Genomic DNA, 21,145 nt, shown 5'->3' on the forward strand with positions numbered 1-21,145 from the left:
TAGTCCGAGTTTAATTATGTTTGTTAACTGTTTGTCAACAATGGTTTTAGATTCACTGTTTTTATTAATGCGCAATAAATTCATGAAATATCTCAAGTATTAATTTGACTATTATTGAAAGCTCATTCCAATATTCAGCGCACTAAATGCTTTTTCAGTGATATTATTATTAACAAACAATATGTTTACAGCATACATGTAAATATTATACTAATTTAAAACAAATATAATAAGTACGCAATTTAAAAATGTATAATCAATATGTTTAGCTCAAATTCCTTATTAGATACATTTTTGTTTCATAATAACATTATTATTATTTTTCTCATGTTTTTTTGGAAAATACTACTACATTTTCATAAAAACAAAGAGTCCAAGACCATCCATGCAGCATCATCAGTAATTCATCACTAGACAGTGTATATAGACTGAAAACAAAACCATTTGTATTTTAAGAGCTATGTTTTACACTTAAAACTACGTTAATGGATTCAATATATATAATATACACACGGACGTATGTGATGTATCCGTCTAACACAAAACATAAGCAAATTTTAGTATTTTCTGTGTTTTACGTTCAGAAAAATCTGTTTTACTCTGTTATTTATGATATTACAGTGAATTGTGCTTTAAAATAATATAATAATGTATATAATTTAATGGTAAAATTATTAACCTGTTCTTATTCTAATTTATTCTTTTTTGACATTTTAATTTTGAAGCAAGTTATGAGAATTTTAGAATTTGAAATTTTACAAAATTACTTTGTCGATACACGATTATACACGATTTAAATTTTTAAACAATAATTTTGTTAGTTTAATTGCAAATACATTTTAATTTTCTTATAATGAATGGTTATTTAAATTAAACGTAACTATCAACTCAATGAAAATTTATGTATATAGGTATTACAGGAGGATATTATTTTCAAGTCTGCGTGTTTATTTAATATTAATTGTTCGATTTTTTTTGTGATAGTTTTTATGTACTAAAACTATATCATAATAATAAATATCTTATACCACATAATAAATACTTACTATGGACTTGACCTCGACATTAATGTGTCCCACTAATAGTGAACATATAATATATTTTATAAAAATTTGTGCTCGGGTCAATGTAGAGGAAATCGATGTTGTACGTATAAAGGTATTAGGTACACTAGATTTTGACAGAATAATGGTAAGGTGAGTAGTAAGAATCGAGCGGAAAAGGTTCTTGTTTTCAGCAAACTTTTATGTCGAGAGGAAAATATTATAATAAATCAATTTAATAGCCTAAAATGTTGTGCCGTGATACCGCAATAAGGGTGCGTCTGCGTGCAAGGAGAATTAATGTTCAAGCTGTTACTCTATAGGTAAAAACGTAAACCTCCAGACATTACCTGCCGACCATTCGTGATCTCTAAAAAAACAATAATAAAAACATAAAGTATATAATATTATAAAAAGTAAAAACATATATTATGTAAATAAAAGAATACATGAACAATAAAATTCAAAAAATATATTTTCAACATATAATAACCAAACTTAACCCTTTTCTGTGATATAGGAACATTTCGTCAATTCTTTCCAAATCTACAGTAGATAATCAGCAAAGTGTGATCTTCGCTGTCATGGGGGCTTGTCAATTAATATTATTTATAAAATTAAAAGAATTTTTTTCTTGTTATTACTGCCAAAGACAGTGCTGCGGGCTTGCAATATACATCGTTCTCTTCTAGCCATAAATCATAATGAGCATATTAAAATTAATTAGGTATAGGTTTATTTCCCCATCCATTTTAAAAATAAATAAATTAGGTATAGGTTTATTTCCCTATCCATTTTAAAAATAAATTAAAATTTCGTAGAACTGTATTTCAAAGGCTCAGTCCGTTGTTATTATAATTATTATGTCATTATAATATTGATATGTCGAGCTTGTTAATCAATTTAAAGATTTGGGTATAATTTTTGATCGTAAATTAAATTTTTCTCTACATACTGAAATGATTAAAATAAAGTTTTTCGTAACTTAGGGTTTATTAAACGTACTTGTGCTGCATTTTCAGATCCTATTCCATTAAAAATCCTCTACATCTCTCTTGTTCGTTCTAATCTAGAGTATTGCTCCCTCATCTGGATAAACAGTACGTCGAAACAAGCTCTTACGCTGGAATCTGTGCAAAATAATTTTTTACGTTTTATCTCATTTAAGTTTAACATAAACAAACCTATCCACGGCACATATGATAATGTTTTACATTTTCTTAATATTTCTCTACTCTCTGACCGTCGTACACTTTTACTCTCTAAATTTTTACAAAAACTAATATTAGGTTCAATAGATTGTCCTGAAATTCTCTCTTTAATCCGTTTTAAAATTAATTACCTTAATACTAGAGATCCAAAACCCTTTTATCCACTTCTTTCAACAAAAAATTATATCTCGAACTCTCTTGCTAACCTTCTTATGACTGCAGGTAATACTTTTGTCTTTGATTATATTTGAATAATAATTTGTATATTTGATTTGTATTCCATATCTACTTTAGCATTATTATTTTTCTCATTCTCAAATTTTAAGTATATATTTAACTATAAATTATTGCTTTATGTATCAATGTGTAACACAATGTTAATATTATTATGTTTTAGGACTGACGTCCGTTTATATTAAATAAATAAATCTAATATTTATACAAAAATACTAAAAACAATAAAAATAAGTGTAAAAAAATGATATTTATCTAGGAATTTATCTAGATAAAAGTAATGTTGTATTTATCTTTATCTAGATAAATTACATTTATGTTATCTTTATTTTTATCTAGATAATATTTTGTTAAAATTATCTTATCTTATCTAGATAATTTTTTAGTTATCTATTCCCAACACTGGACGGTTTGAGCTCTGAGCCAGTGTTATTTCAAAATAGTTGGTCCCTGTCTTGTAGAACTAAGTGTTGTTCATCTGCGGCTTTGGGTTATTGGAGAACAAAATGTCTGTCATTGGAAAACGGTTTTTAGTCCTTTTGTTACTTTCGTACCCACTATTTGATTGTGGTCAACTCGAGTGACAATACTGATTTGACGCCCACAGTAACAAAATCTCTTCTTTAGCCGTTGGACTGAATGAAAATATAACTTGACGATAATAATTATTATTGTTGTGCCGTTACGGTTTTAAAACTATTTCGTGAAATATTTTATTTTAAGGTAAAAAAAGTACGTATGTATCAAACATATTTATTAAACTTGTCCAATGTGTAAAGTTAAAAACAGTAAAATATTTTAGGGCATACATGCAAGCATACTGCATAAGTTTTTTAAGACATCAAAAGTCTGAAACATGAAAATATTAAAAATATTTTGTACATTTATTGAGTTTTGTTGTTTATTATAACCTATTTGTTTTTGTCATAATAATAATAAATAACGATGTAGGTGGTTCTTTTTCCATTGTTTGATCCAATGGTAACTCAAATCAAAAATATAAGAAACCAGAGAAGTTGCACTTCTACAGTATAGTAGATCCACCTTGAATCGTGATCGGTCAGGTTATTGTAGTCTTCATTCTTCTTAAGTAAAATATGTGAATTTGAATTCGTGATAAATCATTGCTTACGAAAAAAAAATCTGATCAAATTGGAAGGTTCCGACGGTATGCACCCTTTATGTCTAAACATATTTGATATTTATAATATATACTTTGTTTGTAATATTAATATTAGCAATTTATTTTTCTATAAGTAATACGGTATGTTAAACAAATTTTTGCCAACAACTTTTCATATTTATACAATAATAAATAATTATAACTACCTAACTCGCATCCACCTATTCATTAGTCTATTCACAATGTGGTACCTTCTGTACCACTGTGTGAATAAGTTTAGAGTATAAATAGCTTAAAATTAGCCTAAATATGAGTTATGTCTTCAAAAATTGAAATGTGACAGTTTTTAATAACTTTCACTTAGTTTATATAATTTGTTTAGGGTTAAAGGAATAGAATAAAGAATTAATAAAAGTCGATGTCAAGGAAACTTGTCGAACATTTTAAATCTGCCCATCAATAATATTATTGTATATAAACATATTTACTTAGGTTAAGACTTTAGACTCTTAGGACCTGTGCGGCGGAGCGCTATTTGATGAAACTACAGAAAATAAAATCTCTAGCGTATACGAATAATGTGATTGTACCTAACATAATATTATGTTATTATAATTCATAATATCACGGGTAACATTAATATTATAACAATATTTCGTTTGATCGCAGTACACACGCAGTGACCCGACTACGGTAAAACGTGGATTTCTCGAGACGAAACATTATTTTATGGTTTATACCCAACGGCAGCGCGATCGGCGTTGGCACAACTGACCCACAACCTTAAGTATAATATTATACTTTAGGCGCCCCAACAGGTAGTCTGACGACGACGATGCCGCCGCCAGCCGCCACCGCACGACATTAACGCACCGGCCGCCGAACCGTGCGCCCGTGACACGCGTTAGCTCCGATTGAAAGTTTTCCGCGCCGTCCGCGATAAACGCGTCCAGTTGTAGTGCGTGACCGTCGATCTCCGTACTTTGCCATCACCAGTGGTTCACGTAGAACACCTTACTCTAGTCTCCGTACTGCGAATACAATCTGTATTATTAATTGTAATCATAAACCTACGACGATCGTCTTGGCTACAATCGGAGAGGAAAAAAAAATTTTATAAAATAAGACAAAAAGTAAGTGCGAACAAAATTATATGTATATGAAATACTGGGAGAATTTGATATCGTTTTTGATAGCTCTCTAAATCCATGATAAAAAAAATATATAGATATTATATAGTAGGTATATAATATACCTATCTGTTGTATTGATTATAATAATGATTCGAATTTGAGTAATGACTGAACTAATGTGGTAGTATATATAAAAGAACTATTGGACGGCCGGACGACGTCTTCCTAGGATCCGACAGTTTTTTTTATATGGGTGCGTGTCCGGAAACGTAATTTACTTCTATACGCTTAGGGAGGTAGATACTATAGGTATACTATATAGCTGTACCTTCGTTGTAAAATCGTCATTACGATTTTTATAAGATACTCAATTTTCTCGATGATACACCGAGCAAAGTATAAAATGTAAGTTCTCGTTGGCCTTTAAAAACCTTTTGCGTTTGCGTAAACGTGCACGCATTAATAATATAATTATCGAAAAACTTTCAAAAAAATTGTTTTAGTAATAATTTATGCTATTTTTAAAATACATCAAACTCTTAAATAAACTATATATATATATACTATTTTACTTTGTTAATAATTAATAGTTCATACCATTTTCCTTTATTTGTTTTACGTTGTTAAAATGTACATTTCAGAATATAAAATAAAATGTTAAACAAAGCTTAATCAATAAAATTATAAAAATTCCACGATTAAGAGGTAGGTATAAAAAAGTTGTTTTCAATTTTAGATTCACAACAATATTTAGATAGTTATACTTATATATATTAGAAATATAACATTATCCATGGAGTAATTTTGATGCTTTAAGTAAATACTATTAATACTTAATGAATATTACATTTTACTTTTGTTTTTCAACTAATTTTTTCAAGCAAAAATATAGTATGCCACTTAATATTATAAAGGTTGCCACGGACACAGCTTGTAATGGTTTATTGTTACAAGGGGGTATAAACCATTAATTATTCTCTTCATTATAAGTGATTTAACTTTTGAGAATAAACTCAACTAATCATAGATTTTAGTTTGTACAATATAAGAGACTTAAATTGTAATGATAGCATTCGTTCCAAATGTTATTCGTATTATGTCCGTTACATTATAACAACGATTAACACAGTTGATACTGTACCTATACAATATTATGTTATACAGATTCAGATAAAGAAAAAGGAAATAAACATAAAATATTCATGTATAAGTCATAATATAAATATAAATTAAATAGTTGTAGATTTAGCAATTGATGAACGATAAACGTATAAAATATAGTTGACACTGTTTTTAGAGGCTAACATATTTAACTTTATTGTAAATTAACTTATATAAATGAGATAGGTATCTTTAAAATAGTAGGGTTAAAATATAGGGTTGGCCGCTATTGGATATTATATCCTGTGTTCGGAATATCTATGTAGTTTTTCAATGTTTTAGATTTAAATATTTTAAAATATGTTCCATACAGTTTAGTTTTATTTATATTTTCATTAAAACTAAAAAGTTATTTATAAAAAAAATGAACAATAAAGTAAATGCGTTTGTCATTTGCATTATGCATAGTCAGCCACTCATGGATTAGCGGGGATATTAACAATTTATAATCCAACGATTTACGATTTGCCTAAAAACTATTCGAAAAGCCCATAACTTAAATATTTTTTCAATAAACTTAATTAACTAAACAAAGTTATAAAACTATTAGATAAATAATATTCAATAAACATTTTTAATGTTTTCAGAAAATGATCTAATATAAACATTAAACATACCTTTTAGTATCTATAAATTAGATTAATTTGATAAATATTTTTTTTTAACAAAACCTTATAGATCTGTAGGGTGAAACTTTTAGATTTTACAATGATGTGTGTTTCTTTTTATTTTTGTGTCTGAAGACTCTGATCATCAACTTTAAGGTAGTTTTCTGGTAGAAAATGTCATCTAGTTTGTACATTTGGGTAGTCAACATTTAAAACTCTCAGTACTTTAGCTCAATACAACTTAAAAAATAAAAATATTAAATTACAGTAATAATTTAAAGTAAAAAGGATTTTACCTCTTTGACTTTACTTTTGTCATTCAAAAAATATTTAAACTGAAATTTTTTCTTCCCAATTGGTCGATAAGCTTCGCCGAGCGTATTGGGAGTTTGGCCTTAATAATACAAATAGATTTTGGTGGCACATTATTCATCAATCTTTGGGATGCATTAACCATTGAATTATTTGAAGCAGGACCAGAAATCCAATTCTAATAAACCCCATACTTCAGTATAATAATAATAAGTTTAACATATTAGATTAATGAACTTACAGATGGTAACGATAAGCAGTAAATACCAATCCCCTGCTTTGTCAAGTATAAGAAATATTTTGATGGATTTCCTTGTGCATCTTTTTTATTAATTAAATTTCCTACATCTACATAATTATGTCCAACTACAATAATTTCATATATAAACCGTAGATTAAACTTCGAGCCTATAATAAAATACTCAAAGTTTCTATAGCGTAATAGATCTGTAAGATGACATAGACTTTTAGACTTTTACAATGAGGTGTGTTTTATTTTGTATCTGAAGACAATTATTTTTAGTAAAAAAATACCTTGATCATCAACTTTAAGGTAGGTTTCTGGTACAAACTTTGATCTAGCTTGTATTTTTGGGAGGTAAAAGTTGAAAAATGTCAATACTTTTTAAAATAATCGGGGGAAAAACTACTTATGTTTGTTACAATTTTAATATTATATTATTAAAATAAATGTTTGGTTACCTTAGTTAGGTATAAATAAGACTGTCATCGATCAGAATCTTTTTTAATCGTATACAATTATTTATCATTTGAGTTCAAATTTAATACTTTCATTACAGTACCTTTTTGATGACTATAGGTACACTCAACACCTACAACATCTAGTTTATATTGGATTCCTAAACTTCGTGAATATTCATTTATATCGAGGAAGCTAGGATTATATTCATTCTATTGAATACAATGCGTTTGCAAAACTGTTTATATTATGTAAGAATATAAACTGATCCTATAATATGTAAAATAAATATTGTTATTCAGTGTAGGTACTTGTAATGATAACACGATGTAGGTGAGTTTTCCCATATTTACTTTAGCTGGTTTATGAGTGGCCACCACGCCAGTTGTTTTTAGCTTTACTATACAGAACACATTCTGTTCAAAATTATATGCTCCACTGAACTGATAAAATGAATGGCTATTTATAAAATATATTCGTTGTCTTATATATATTTATAAGTTACTCTATACAACGTTACATTGTTATTATTTAAGCATTAATATTCATAATTCGATTTTTCATTTAAAAGTCTACGATAAACACACACAATAACGTGGGCGATATGTTTGATTAAAGTCATCTATTCAGTTTTCAGTGCTATAAATTCTAACGAACGGTATTAGTAGTATACTATTATCTCAGTATAATAATCACACGTGTACTTTTTTTATTTATTTTATTTTATTGAAATTATACTATTTTAATTCATTTGATTAGGATATATACAACATACATAATAATATAATATAATATGCAGTGTGTACCTATTAGGTTAAATAACTCAACACGTTTTACGGCTGTATTTTGTATATACTGTTATAATATATGTATTGAAAAAACTTGGCTTTAGGTTTTGTTTTTATATCTTGTACTTTTTATTAATAGTTCTATTTTGCAATAATTTTAATAGTCTATTACTAAAACATAGCAAGTATTATTATTTATTTTTATAGATTGTAGATCGATTGTAAGTGCTTACTTTGAACGGATCATCTTTAAAACAAACTATTAGGTACTTAACCCTAAATGTTTTGAGATATAGGCATACTTACTTGTTTTTGTTTATTACCTACCATGGCGACACCTAATAGTGGTATAGCCATATTAGGTACCAATTTTAATTTTTGATGGCCTTAATAATATAATGTTGAATTTGATCCCTTCTTGAAAAGTTTCAAATTAATTCTAGTCCAAGAGTAGTGGATAGTTCAGATAAATTAGGTGATATATTATATTATAGTATATTAGTATATAAATATAAATGTACAAAACAAAATATGTTAAATTTTAAAAAGAGATAATTTGTTCATTTAGACTTTATTCAAAATTGTTATTTTGTAAACATTCATGTAAATAGGTAACTCAGAAAAGTTTTATAATATATATTGTTTTAAATTCTTTAAATATTTAATACATTTTTGCTTGGACTATTTGTGAACAACAAAAACAAATTTTTGTATTTAGTTATACAGAAAAGTAATCAACCGTGCATTTTTTTTACATTATGAGTAATATAAATTTAATCCAACTATTATAACTACCATACCAAATTTGTAAGCGTGAAAAAATCACCTGGAATATCTGAGTAATAGTATTTATACATAAATTATTAATATGTAGACAAACTTGAAGATATAATTTTAAAATAACATAGTAGGTATCTTATTATAATATCGTTGATAATATTTCAACTACGCTATTTAGTAAATTATGTATTTAATTACAACATTATATTGTATAGTACCTATTATTAAAATAATAAATAAGACGTATTTTAATTTTATTTTAATTTTTCATAAATACATTTTAGCTTAATATAGTTTTGTTTGAAATTGTAGTCTTATATTCAATTTTAAAACGTAATAAGTTATAAAACGCAATAATCTTAAGACAAATATAAAAATTAAAATTAAAAAATAGGGAAAGTAGGTAACATAATATTGTATTATTGTACAGTAGACACTGATATTCGTTCAGTGTACCTTGTCATTTAGTCAGACTATAATACTATAAATGAGTAAGTTGAATTCATTTACGAGGAAAAAATTGCATTTATTATAGGTATAATTAATATTTAACAATTTATTTATTATTGGTATTAACTTTTGAGTCATTATACCACCTCTCGTAGTACGGTGTCTTCGTTGGAAAGCGTTGGAGATTTTTAAGGATAAATGTTAAAACTGTGTCCTTTTTATTGTAAATGGAAGTGTAGGTTGTATTGATTGCAGATTATTGTACGAAAATACACCATATCAGTAGTATATTAATATGATAGTAATGCTTTGATTTTTATTTCTATTATGATAGAGTAAATAGTTGTATCCAAGCATATGGAAATCGATCTCAATGCAAGTTAAAGTCTTGAATTTGTTTTTTGTTTGCTATAGTTTTTCGCGAACAAATATGTATTAGGGTCACATAGTTAATACAACGTCCTATGTACTTCCAGACTACAGTTAAATATAATAAAGGCGTTATATGTGTGATGAAAAGGGTGAAGTCACTAATGTCGTTTTCTCTTTAATGAAAACAGACTGAGACATAAGTGTTTCGTCATAGTAACATTCTTGATTAGCGTTTGAAATTCCATTAGTAGGGGTGCCTTCGTCTGTGGCGAATAAGGAAAATCAATTTAGAGATACAAATATTTTAGGTTTCTTTATATCTTCCCCGGAAATAAACGGAAAACGAAATACGATGCCTTTTAGTTGAGTTCGAGTAATTGTTTTCTGATAACCATGATTTATTATCAAGTGAATTATAATTAATAACGCGATTGGTAAGTGATGAGTAATTATTAAATGTATACCTAATACTCAAATCATATTTTACTAGTACAAACTATAGTATTGTGATTAGTTACAAGCAAAGAAATCGTTGGCACATGTCGACTGACAAAATCTAAAAGGAAAGATTACGTATATTGAAAGTATTTTTTTTTTTTTTCATTTTAACTATATTATTTAACTGTCAGCTATGCAGAATTCAATTAGTAACTAGTTTAACATTATTATGAATAATGAAATTTCTCTAGAATTTACTCAGACATTTTTAGATGTAAAAAAAAATATTTATTATTTAACACAATTATACACCCTCCCATAGTCTCATCTATAAAACAACAGGAAAAGGACCTGTTGTTTTCTACTAATCACCATGACCGATTTTTTATATTTGACAAACACAAAGTTTCAAATAATATAAAAATTAAAATTAAATTTACATTGCTTGGAAAATATTTAAAATTGATTGTATTAATTAAAATTTAAAATTAAGTATAATTACCTTTATTTAATTTTCATAATATCACCTATATGGAGCCAATATATAAACTGAAATATATTTATCCATAACTTTTATGTGCTCTAATCAATTAAATTTTCATACTTACAAGAAGAATTTTTAAACACAATTAATATTATCTTATTTATAGAAAAATAAAATGTTATGTTTATGACTTAAAATATGAATAATAGATTAAAAGTATTATTACTTAATCTTTAGTTTATTAAAACATCAATAAACGAATTCCTGGAAACCATAACACTTTAGAAACTATAATAACGGATATAAATATCAATGTCAACTAGGAAGTACTGAGATATATTTGTGATCTTTGTAATAGTTCACATTCATTATCTCAAATTATTGAAATATTTTTTGAATAGCTTAAAGACATTTATACAAAACAATATTTAAAATAATAAAATATATTTCAATTTAATTCATCGTTATTATTTTTTGAGGTTTTAATTTTTTTGAAAAATGACATTGTTATGTAATTTTTTAATAATAAATCTATCATTGTCTATTACCTACACAATTTGTCTAAAATTTAAATATGTATAACTGAATAACTACTAGTGCAAAATTAAATTTGTATATATTATAATTCTTAGAAAAGTGTTTTTCTATGGAATATGAAATTAAAAATGTATATCATCATAAAAAAAAGTTAAAGACATAAAAAAATATTAAGGCACTCGGTGCCAATGTAATTTTGTCTATAAAAATACACTTTATGAGGTTAATGATCCTGTAGAATCAACCAAATTTGATATTTTTTTCCTTAGCTAATAAAGATTAAATTAAACTACGTATTTTATTATTTTAATCTCAAACTCTAAACGTACCATTATTTGATATAAAATAAAATATCGGACACCAATGTGGTTTGTAGGAAGTCTTCTTATTTTAGATAAAAAAATAGTTAACAAAATCCAACAATTCACAAGACCTGAGAGTTTTTTCTATGAAGTCATTTTTGTTGATATAATGCACCGTATTAACCCCTTTCTAAATAGGTATCGGACAGTAGATGAGTGGAAAGGTACTATAATTATATTTCCAACTAAAATAAACAATATAATTTTAAAATTCTATAAAATTGGCACAGAGCCCCTCAACGATAAAAAGGTGGGTAAGTGGATGTCGCTCTGCTGTACAGTAGGTTACAAGTGGGTCACTGTATAATGGATAGTATTAAATTTGAATTCAATGAGATAATATCACTGTATAAGAAAAACGATTCTGAGCGGAGACGGTTTGTCAGTCTAGATATTAGACATACCTCTTATAAGTATACTTAAAAAATATATTAATAAATTATTAATTAATAAAATATATTTAATATTATTAAAAAAAAATTGACCTATAATAGGTATCAATAATAAATTCCAAATTAATCATATCACAATATCCATTAGGTAACACGTTATACATCAACAACAAACCGTGGTACTATCATAGATATATATATCATAGTATACTTTAGAAGTTTCAAGTACCCACAAATAATATTATGCAATCACAACAAAATAACTAAAATAGTTATTTCAGGTATTTTAATACGTAATTTCGTCCAAATTTGAACTTAAAATGACTATAAAAATAAACTGTGCTTATGTATTTCTTAGAATTTTTGGCAACAGAATTAAATATTTACGTGGAATCTTGTTTTAAATTTTCAATCCTTAGATATAAAAGTTGAACATTTTAAAAATTTTTAACTACAAAATAATTATTCAATTTTAAATTTGATACATTTTGTCAAAATTTCAACTTCAAATGCTTATAAAAAACAATTGTGCCTATGTATTTTTAATATTTTTCAACTGCTATTGTAACAATGTATAAGGAGCCTTGTATTAATTTTTTACACACTTTTTGGCCCAATAGATAAAACTTTATTGATATTTATAGAAAAAAAAAAACTAAAAAAATTGAAAACTTACAATGTCCGTAAACAGCTCAAAAAGAGTCAAATTATTTTCAAAATTGCGTGGTGTATAGGAAATGCTAATATAAACATTTAGTAAAATTTTCATGTATCTACAGTTATTAGTTTTTGAATTACAATAAAATAAGGAAATCGCTACATGAGAAATCGAGTGAATATCCAATGTTGTATAAATTTGAATTTCAAACGATCATAAAAATTTAATTTAACTTTCTTATAGATATTTTTTGTTTGATAATCTTATAAGGAATCTTGTATTACATTTTAAAATCTTAGATTTAAAAAGAAAAATTTTTACGAATTCTTAACTCAAAATAATTTGCTAATTTTCGTGATTTATATAAAAATTTTTTTTTCAAAACCATTTATAGTTTTTAAAATTAATATTTAGCGTTGAATGAATTACCATGTATTCTTATATAAATATTTTTTAACATCTAATTTATTCGTATATTATAACATTAAATTACTTTTTTTAATCGTTTTTATTTAGTACCCATCACAATATTTTATCAATGATACACAGTTCTATTTCCACCCACAGACGAAATTCCATCGTACATAACGTTTTTTACATTTATTTTGTATTTTTATAAGTTATAATGTGAAATGTGTAAAGCCCCATCCTATGTTTTTGTAAATTATTGAATATGTCAAACGTGTATTCAATCATTTAAAAACTGTGATAAAAATATAGGATTTATTTTATGACTAAGTTGAGAATGTTGAACAAGTTTTTAACATGCTGTCGTATATTGTAATGAATTAATAACTTGACGAAATAAATTGTCCATAAATAAAAACATTATAAAGTAATACATTCCGCGATGATCATATTTTAACATTCAAAGTCAACAATAATTTAGGTACTTTAGTTAAACATTTTATTAAATATTTAAATTTGTTGACTGAGTAGGTACAATATTATCATTTGAATATTTGAATAATAAAAATCACAGTTTGAAATGTTCTTATTTAATTCACAACTTCTAAAAAGAAAATTAGTTACTAAATTTATTGTTATGTTTTCATTCATCGTTGTACATGTTCTGTATACAAATATTATCTAATATATTTTTGTTTTAAAAATTGTAACATTTTACATAATATAAATCATTGATTTCTAAAAAATGGTTGATTTTATACATATAAATTTAAAACGTGACAGTTTTATGTGTTAAAACTTTTGTTCAAAAACGCTATAATTTCAGATATTAAAAATAATTTATAATATACGCCTAAACATTTAATTAATTAAATATTTTTATTAAGTGCGTTGAATCTTAACATATTAATTTCTCGTCAAGAAGTGAACTATTTTAAATGTAACGTAGAACATTCAAGTAAAATGATAAAAAAAAGTTATTACATCACCGTTTTCCACCAAAACATCATTCACCCGACATTTAATGAACGTAGTTCTAAATTTATTGGTTTGGTTCTTTGTTTTAGAAAGGTCTCAGAAAATACATTATTGATGATACTATGCCCAACAAAATAGAAATTATAGCTTTAAGAAAATCGTGAGTAAACGCATAAACCGATGCTTAGAACTGTCTGTATTTATGAAACATCAAACATAATACATTTATCAAAAATTATAATTAAAAGTATTTAAAATGTGGGAACAATTTGTTTTATTTTTTTAAATTAACGTTAGTTTTTTTTTCTTAAATGAAGACAGCAAAACATAATAAAAACGTCATGTATCTTATACACAATAATAGTATACTTTTACAAGTATTAATATATACTGGAGTTAGTGTAATAAGATGAATTCTTTTATAAATATTATTTTTCATGTTGGACTTTATTACATTTATGATTTATTCTATATTCGTTTCATATAAAATGATACAGATAGCTAATTTAATTTAACAAAAAATAAAATTTTTAGCGAAGTGCGATAGTTATTTATTAACATAAATAAAATCGACTTTTGTTGGAAATTAATCTAAGTGATGGTTGCCGAGTTAAAATAAAAAATATTATGTATATCATATATGTGTATTGGTACTGTGAACTTAAACAATTTTTTTTTTTTTTGTTTTTAACGTTAGGATATATTTACCTATGTAGAGTATTCGATCTTTCCAGGTAAAAACACATTGTTAAAACTTAAAACCTCTCAAGTCAATAATTCGATAATTGAGTTATAAACAATAATTTTGAGTGAGAAATTGTTTAGTTTCTGCGGGAAATTAAATCAATTGGGTCAAATGGAGTTTTTGGTTAGTACAATGAAAAAACAACTACGAGTACCTATTTAAAAATAAGAATGGTAAAAACATTTTTTTTTATCCAACGTGGGTTAACTAGTTGAAATTTAGAAGGATTTAATTTATTAATATCACCTACTAGTTACTTTATTTTTTACCTGACATTTGCTAAACTTCATCAGATGAAACAAATAAAGACTTTATATTAAACAAAGAGTTCATTTTTAATTTGGTTTTATAGATAGTATATATTTTACTTAAAAGGTGACTTTTATTTTAATTATTTTGCATTTATGACACAATGATTCCGTTGATTAATTTTTCACCAACAAGCCGTAAGTAATTTACCACTGCCTGCTAGGTTATACCACTGACACGTGCAATATAAATTAACTCTTGACTAAGATAATAATATTATTCAGTAACTTGACCAATCTTGTAATTTATCATTTATGTTTTTCGGAAAGTGTAATGTTATGAAAAAATTTTGAAGACAACTTTTTAGACCCACGATATGACCAATGACAGAACTTTATTTTATCGATAGCTATATATTTTTGATTTGGAAATCGCATGTTCCCGTGTGAATACTGGAATCCAATATTCCGTAATAACCGATTAACATAATAATAATAGTATCATTGGTGTTAGGTATATAATATTATTATATGCCAGTAAAGGCAACAAACTCACTTTATAATTATTATTAATTTATTATAACTTATTATAATACATGATTTACTATCACTTATTGCATTTGAAATTTACAGGTTTATTCACTGGCAGTACACGTCTTATACCTCGGTATATACAAACCGAAAAATCCCACGTGATAATATAAAATAAATTAAATGATTAGATTTTTTCTAACGATTACATAATGTTTAACGTAATTTCCACTGCTATCTAAAACGATAACGGAAGTAGCCGACGGGCGGGTGACTTGCTGATCGACCCCCGCGATGGTTTCCGTCTGTTTAAAACGACAATATTAGGTATATATATTTTTTCGTAAAATATTCGTACGTTTGGCGTAGTCGTCTTCGTTGCGGCCCGCTCGAGATAGGTACTTATGTAGCGGCTGTATCGTTAACTACAAGTTACGACACAACAGTATAACGATAATCAAAAGACAAATCTTACTTATTATACAGTGCAGAGTTAACTGCATTCCCAGTGCTAGGGCTCATCAGTAATTGAGTTACGTGTAACTGATACATAGTTAACCGAATACATGAGTACTATATTGTGTAAATATATTAATCATGAAAATATAATAATTTATAATGCATTTAAGTAACTAGACTCTAGAGGTATATTAAAGTATTTTTTTTTATTATTGTAGAATCGTTACACGGGGGCTGAAACGTTTGCACACTGCTTGGCCTATGTTAAAGTAACCTATCTGAAGCTAGTTTTTACACAAATAGTATTTAAAATTACTTGGTAATATATCTACTATACTATACTATAATATAGGTACATACTATACGTACCACACTACATACCAAGCTATAAATATTTAAATAGATAAATTAAAAATAAATAAGAAAGAAATAAATTTTTTTCTTATTTAACACATTGATCCATAAGTCAGTTAAAGAAATTTTATTTATAATACATATTATGAATAATATATAGATGTAACTGTTTAAAATAAATTGTATGTTATTTATTTTATTTAAATTATTTTTTGTTAGGCAACAATATTGAATATATTTATATCAATGAAGTGGCACCTACGTAACTATAATAACTATATTGTAACTGCGTTTTCAGTTTACTAAATTGCGTGTTCACTGACAATTGCCAAATACTACATGATCGTTTTGCCCAACAACCACTCTCTGAAATGTTTGTCAAATCAACTGGGTAGGTACTTATTATTTTCACGCGAACAAATTTAAACTTACACATGTTATGCAGACAATTGTTTTCTAGGAATTAACGGGATATCCTTGTATTTAGTGTCCAAAAGAGGCGTGCTCAGGAACTTCAAATGGAGGAGGGTTTAATTTTTTATCAGGGCAAATTGCCTGATATAAAATTGAGAAATACAAGAATTATAAATATATGTAAGTACATATATATTCATCAAGTGTCCATGGAGGGGGGGGGGAAATAAGGACTTCTGACTTTCCAATAAAGTACTGTATAACACCTAATTAGGTACTCAGTACGTAGGTACTTTATTTTGTGTTTTTGAGAAAATAATAAGTTAAAAAATAAAGTTTCAAAAATATAAAAATGATAATAGCACTCCCATAAGTTTGTAAATAACTGTGGACAATTTATGATCCCCTTGAATTTCCCTTTATTACTGCCTCTGGTTAAAGAAAACTTTTATAATAACCAATAAGAAATGTTAAAGTGTTTTAAATTTTAATATTTAAATACATACCTAGGTACCTTTTTTTCTGAGATACCTCAATTATATATACATTTTATTTTAGTATCCACTGTTGTATTTCTATAAATTTTTTTACTATAGAATATTGACTAAATATGTATCCATTTCAGTTTTTTACTGAAAAAAGGGTGTTTTTTATCCTACACAATCACCGGGTATTTTATAAAGGTGCATGTGTAATAATAATATGTACGATGGTTCCCAGACCCGACATTTTACATCTATATCAATCTTCAAACGTCCAATCGAATGATTCGAGCGATTCGTGAGACGATACCTATCGCATTTTTCACCCCCTCAGACATATGAGTATCGTATTGCAAGTGTAAATGGAAACCATTTTTAAATTGTTTTTTTCGTGTCATTATTATCATCCAATACTCTAAAATGTCCGTTTAGAAAAATATGAACGGATTTAAGCTTTCAACCACGGACACTTATTACTGTTCTGTATAATATTATTACTTAGTATCTATATTATACACGAGGCGTACATTTCAAGCACAATCCATCGTAAATTTAGTGAAATTTAGGAAAAGCTCAAATTGTGTTTAAATAAACCTAATATATTTAAAATTTAAATATGCAAGACAAATTAAATATCCACCTCAAATATCAAATGTTTAAAATAGTTTCGTACCTTTTATTAAAAATATTATCTATTGTGCAATTAATACTAACAGGCACTTATATAAAACATAATATAAATAACAGTAATAAGAATTTCACAATAATTAAACATATAATATGGTTTTAGAACAACAAAAAGCAATAAATGTGCTCAACTTTTTATTGAATACAGTTATAAACTGAAATTTAATTATTAATTCCGTGCCAAATATAAAAACTTGCTATTGATTCTAAACATACATCATAATAGAATCCAATTTAAAAATGATAATAAATCGTTCCAATATCACTAGATATAAAATAATAATATTCGTCAAACATTGAGATTTTTTTCCCGTAGAGTAGCCTTGAGAAACACTTAAGGCGGCAAAGTCACATAAACCACTCTCCTCTCCCTATCATCACCTATAGCGAAAGGAGTCGAATCGAGGTGGAGTAGTATATTGTTGTTATTATTTATAGTAAACAATATGATATTTACAAACGATAAAGCCACACAGGTTGTACGCGTGACCATTGGTTTCGTCGCGTGTCGCATAATATTATACATTCATAAAATAACAATACCTACCAGCACCGAGTCGTGTAACTCGTTTGAAAATTTGAATTAAAATCCGACGAACGTATATTATTATAATATAATACGGTCCTTATTATACAAACGGTATAATAAAATACGATAAAAATGGTTATTTCGAGGCCTGAAACGTTTTTAAGGAGTTTGGTCGGTGTATTCTTTTTTTTCGTCGACGCACTCATAATATATAACATGATATTACACACATAATAATATAATGGTTATTGTGTGTGGTAAAGTAAAAACGTCCAAAACACTTAATGTCATGATATTCGCGTGGCAGGTACCTCAAAGTGTTTGATAATGGAGTATGACAAGTGCACACTGCTTTTTCCAAGACTCGAGAAGCGTTTGAAAAATTCGTGTGATTATTCCACGCGTGACCAGACGACGAGTGACATAGTGCTGCAATTTGTCGCTATAATCACTACTTAATCAACGACGATCAAAATATTAAATATTATTGTATTCAATGGTAGTTCGTGTACATGGTCGTTAAATTTTAGCGATGATGTAAGCCAAAAAGTGTTTAGAATATACAATATTACTATTGTAAAGACATCGGCGAAAAAGGATTTGAAATAATATATTGTTTTAATCATGCGTGCAATACTCGCGGCGTATATTTATTAGGTATAATTAATATAGACGCGATTGGTTTTTATATTATAGTTATTATTATTATTACTATAATTTTCTCGGCCAAATATGCTTTATTATAATATAGAGGATACACTCAAGTACAGCGAATATTGTTTTTCAGCCAACGGTCCACATTGTCTACATCGGAATGACTATGTTTTAAAATCCTGTCAAAAGCAGATCCTTTTCTATCCTGTTTGTTGTAGTTGGAACATAATATGTTAGTCGAGTAATGCGGGATCGTAGCCATAACTATTATATAACTCACGCATGTGATGTCGTTAAAAAATATTGTTTATAACGGTAAAAAAAATTTCGATGTATTTTATGTTTTACTAAAAATTTAATTCTAAATGATATTTTACATATTTTTATTAGACGTGTGTGGTATGTGCATAAATTAATTTTTATTCTTTTGTTTGCTTTCAGATATATCGTTTTTGGTTGTTTCCCATTTGTTTTTTTTAAATTTGTTGTTTTTACAACATTATTCGTTAACACATGTAATTTGATGCAAATAAATTATCTTTCTTTAATGTTTTAAATATTATAAAGTTTAGGTATCTTTTTTAGTCATGATACAATAATATAAATTCTTTATTTTTAGATTAAAATGAAAACTGTTGACTGTTATATTAAATTTGTATTACGATACAATATGAAACCAATAACCATATGCAAAATTATTATAATGAATTCATTTTTATTTTTTAGCATTTCAAATTCCATTACCTACCTATATAATATTATGGTAAATGTTTATATATAGATAACTGATTTAATATATTATAAACTTCTACCTACACACAATCCTATCTAACTGTCAATCATGTTCTCACATTTTCTTATTATTTTTACACAGTCGTATTTTTTAATATTTTAAATTTAGTAATAATATTACTATTAAACTTTACTATCTATACTTATATTTTATTGAAATTCATTAATTTTAAACTGTATTTGATTGCAATATTATATAACTTATATCATTGGTTAATCGTGGAGTTTTTTTTGCCTAATACGCTGGTACTGATTAAAATTTATTTACTGAGTATTGTACGCTTAATATAGGTAAAACAGTGTATTTTTTGAATAATTATGACTATTTTTTAGTAATGTTCTCTAGTTATATGTTTTGAACATAGATAGGTACTATATAAGACGTATAAAGTACTATCTAAATTTAATTTCCAGTTTAGGAATGTGTTACATTTAGTTTATTGAGCATTTTTCACTACTTTAAAAATTTTTGTTTTTTTATTTCTAAAACCAAAATAAGTTAATGAACGAACTACCTCTTTGTAAAATCTTAGAAGCCCGAAATCTATAATACGCGTATATTTATGGATCGTTTATGTTACATCAATCGATCAAAGTTCAAATTTATTTTACACCACAATACGCCAGGTTTAACAAAAATAATGTAGTACCAGCTGAATGTTTATCTATTTGATTCAAAAACAAACATTTGATAGAATGATTGATTCCATTTCCCTTATAGTAATATGATTTATTATCATGTTTGGATTACACATTTTAGTGTGGGCAGCATTATTTGAACTTTTTAAATATACGTGTTATGCATAACTAATAAATGTAGTATTATTTACCTTTGAAATAATCAAAAAAACTTTTCTTCTACATTTATAAATGAAGTTACAAAATGCATTATTAGATCAAAGAATGTACGTAATGATAAAATAACAAATATAAAGGTACTGTAATACGCACAATTATTTTATAAATGCTGTTTTCATTATTAGGTATACAATAAGAGTACATTATGTCAATATTATGATGTGTTAATATCAAATTAAAATTAGTAAAGAAATCCTATATAATTCGACATAATAATATA

The 21,145-nt window shown here is 26.4% G+C and overlaps 1 protein-coding gene across 1 annotated transcript in view; it reads left to right on the forward strand.

Moving 5' to 3' along the window:
- Positions 1-4,437: 4,437 nt before the first annotated feature.
- LOC100569282 (protein odr-4 homolog) overlaps positions 4,438-21,145 on the forward strand; it is a 70,715-nt gene continuing 54,007 nt past the window's right edge. The window contains exon 1 of the mRNA XM_003247280.4: positions 4,438-4,744. The gene's annotated coding sequence lies outside the window, so the exon portion shown is untranslated. The remainder of the gene's footprint in view (positions 4,745-21,145) is intronic.

The sequence above is a fragment of the Acyrthosiphon pisum genome, chromosome A2, assembly GCF_005508785.2.
Source record: "Acyrthosiphon pisum isolate AL4f chromosome A2, pea_aphid_22Mar2018_4r6ur, whole genome shotgun sequence".
Lineage (NCBI taxonomy): Eukaryota > Metazoa > Arthropoda > Insecta > Hemiptera > Aphididae > Acyrthosiphon > Acyrthosiphon pisum.